This window comes from Lathyrus oleraceus, chromosome 2 (assembly GCF_024323335.1).
Source record: "Lathyrus oleraceus cultivar Zhongwan6 chromosome 2, CAAS_Psat_ZW6_1.0, whole genome shotgun sequence".
Taxonomy (NCBI): Eukaryota; Viridiplantae; Streptophyta; class Magnoliopsida; order Fabales; family Fabaceae; genus Lathyrus; species Lathyrus oleraceus.
The window spans coordinates 216,350,003-216,353,190 of record NC_066580.1 but is presented as its reverse complement, the minus strand read 5'-3'; the positions used below and the strand labels follow the sequence as shown (position 1 = coordinate 216,353,190).

The window sequence follows — 3,188 nt, the reverse complement described above, 5'->3', positions numbered from 1 at the left end:
TGGAGTCATATAACCCTTTTTATATAATTGAAGGCTATGATTAAAAGATAAATTAAAAGAATACAAAAAGGCTATGTTTTAATATATAGAATTGAGTTCACTTATAAATTTAACAAGTTAAACTATACACAATTCAAAGACATTTTGTTCACAAACTTTAGTTTGAAACTGAAGGAGTACTATCTATTTTGAATACTATAGGAAGTACAAAGGTCTCCGACTTTTGACCGACCTCTAAAAATAAAACGTCACCTAACATGTGAAACACGCTCTAGATAAACGTCACCGAATACATTAACAACAACAACAACCCTCGCAACACGACACAACACAACATATGCTGCTCATTATAAATAACTCCCACATCCTTGTAATATCAAAAACAAGTTCTTTTTTCTACTCACCACTCATAGAGAAATACACAGTTTATTCACTTCCTTTTTATTCTCATTGAAATGGCAACAACACAACCTGAACTTGAGCATCCTAACAAAGCCTATGGTTGGGCAGCTAGAGATCCTTCTGGTGTTCTCTCACCTTTCAATTTTTCTAGAAGGTTCACTTCACTTATATTACATCTTCATTAATTTAATGCATCTTTTTTAATCAATTATTAGTATTATTTTACACTAATAATTGATCATTTATTTTATTGAATTTCAGAGAAACTGGTGAAAAAGATGTGGCATTCAAAATATTGTATTGTGGGATATGTCACTCTGATCTCCACATGATGAAGAATGAATGGGGCGTCTCCACGTATCCACTAGTTCCTGGGTATATGCTTTAAACAATCACATCTTTTAGGCTTTTTAAAATCATTTTCAATTACAATTTCATAATTTATCATGTATGTATGACTATAGGCATGAGATTGCTGGTATAGTGACAGAAGTGGGAAGCAAAGTAGACAAATTCAAAGTTGGAGACAGAGTTGGAGTAGGATGCTTAGTTGATTCCTGTCGTACCTGCCAAAATTGTGAGGAAAGTCTCGAGAATTATTGCCCTCGATCTACACTCACATATGGTGCTAAACATAGTGATGGAACAAATCACTCATGGAGGCTACTCAGACACAATGGTCGCAGATGAACATTTTGTGATTCGTATTCCTGATAGCTTACCGCTTGAAGCTGCTGCACCACTCCTTTGTGCTGGCATCACTGTCTATAGTCCTCTAAGATATTTTGGACTCGATAAATCTGGGCTTCATGTAGGTGTTGTTGGGCTTGGTGGGCTTGGTCACATGGATGTTAAGTATGCCAAAGCTTTTGGTGCTAATGTTACTGTAATTAGTACTTCGCCTAACAAAGAAAAAGAAGCAATAGAACACTTGGGTGCTGACTCATTTCTGATAAGCCGCGACCAAGATAAAATGCAGGTATACTATATTATATATAGATTCAAATTATGATTCTAAAAAATTCGCAATTGTAATGGACTATTGACTAATAAGGTTTAGAATTTTACAGGCTGCAGTGGGTACTTTAGATGGAATCATTGATACAGTTTCGGCGAACCATCCAATAGTGCCTCTAATTGGATTACTGAAGTCTCATGGAAAGCTTGTAATGGTTGGTGCACCAGAGAAGCCTTTGGAGCTTCCTATCTTTCCTTTACATCAAGGTAAGCAACCATATATGTGAAAAATATTTATTTTATTTGTTTGATTTCAAGCAATAAGATTTTGATAATGGTAATATTGATTGGCAGGGTGAAAATTGGTTGCTGGAAGTATGATTGGAGGGTTGAAAGAGACTCAAGAGATGATTGATTTTTCTGCGAAACACAATATAAAACCTGAAATTGAAGTCATTCCTATGGATTATGTTAACACTGCAATGGAGCGGCTCCTCAAAGCAGATGTCAAGTATCGATTTGTGATTGACATTGGCAACACTTTGAAACCAACTTCTTAAATTTTGCAGAACCTCGATTGTTGTTGTTTTTTACTTCTTGTATGCAATAAATGTTTTTGATAGTAGACATAGAATGTCTGCCGTTAAAAATGATAGAGTTTAAATACAAGACTTACATTTATGAGAATGAAAAATGTAATTTTTTTTGTTTGAACCCCTTCTTAATAGTTGAGTGATTTTTTAAGTTGATTTTTTTTTTTTTTAAATGAATAATTGGGATGTCGCATGCTAAAAATCGCATCCCGTATCTAATGTTTTTAGATAACTATAAATATAAGTTGAGTTGACTAAACCAAATATTGTTAAGTGATTTTGAGTAATGTATGTATTGGAATACAAAATCCACACACGTGACCATACCTCATTATTATTTATTCCAAATTAAATAATAGACCTGTAGCATTAATGTTTGTATATAGAATAATAATTAATTTAAAAAACACTAACTCCTTATATTAGTGGGACTATAAAACAGCCCACTAATTAATTATTTGGTGTTATTTAATATTCCCCAACAAGTCGGACGAAGAATAGAAAAAAGGCCTAACTTGATAATGAAATTTGAAAATGCATGAGTAATAAAGGGTTTCATGAAGAAGTTTGTGATATGTGCCGAAGTGGGATTTGGAAACAGTTTTATAAGATCAGTCTCCAATTTTTCTCGGATGATGTGGCGGTTGATTTCTAGAGTGAGACTGGTGTGGCGTATTTGATGTGAAGGTCTTTGAAGAGGTAATGTAACCATTAAGATAAACAACATAAAGATAAACAACATAGCAGTTGTCGCAATAGAGAGATGTTAAGTGATATAAAATATTTACTTGTTTTTCCATATTTCCTCTTGATGATCATGGCGAATAGCATGCACATCATCATCAGAATCATTTTCTTCTGATGAGAGGCGTACATGTGTTTTGTGAAAGAGGGGGTATCGAAATTAAAATCTTGATTTTCATAAATATCAAGAACATATTTTCCTTGAAGAACAAATGATCGTCTTTTGTTAGAAGGGTCAGTGACATAAAAAACTTGTTTTGCTTGGGATGCCGTGATGAATGGTTTGTTCATATAAGTCGCCTTCAAAAGACCAACCTGTGTGAATCCCAATTCATCGGTTTCTACACCATTGTTACTCTCAATCCACTTGCACTTAAATAAATGCACTTTAGATGTAACATAAGCAATTTCCATAATCTTCTCAATGACCCCAAAGTACACTCTAGATGTCAGTACAAGATTCTTATCTTTCGAACTAGAGAAGTCCATGGA

The 3,188-nt window shown here is 33.9% G+C and overlaps 1 pseudogene; it reads left to right on the top strand.

The window, feature by feature from the left end:
- The first annotated feature begins 384 nt into the window (after positions 1–384).
- On the top strand, positions 385–2,126 carry LOC127118941 (probable mannitol dehydrogenase; annotated as a pseudogene).
- The last annotated feature ends 1,062 nt before the right edge of the window (positions 2,127–3,188 follow it).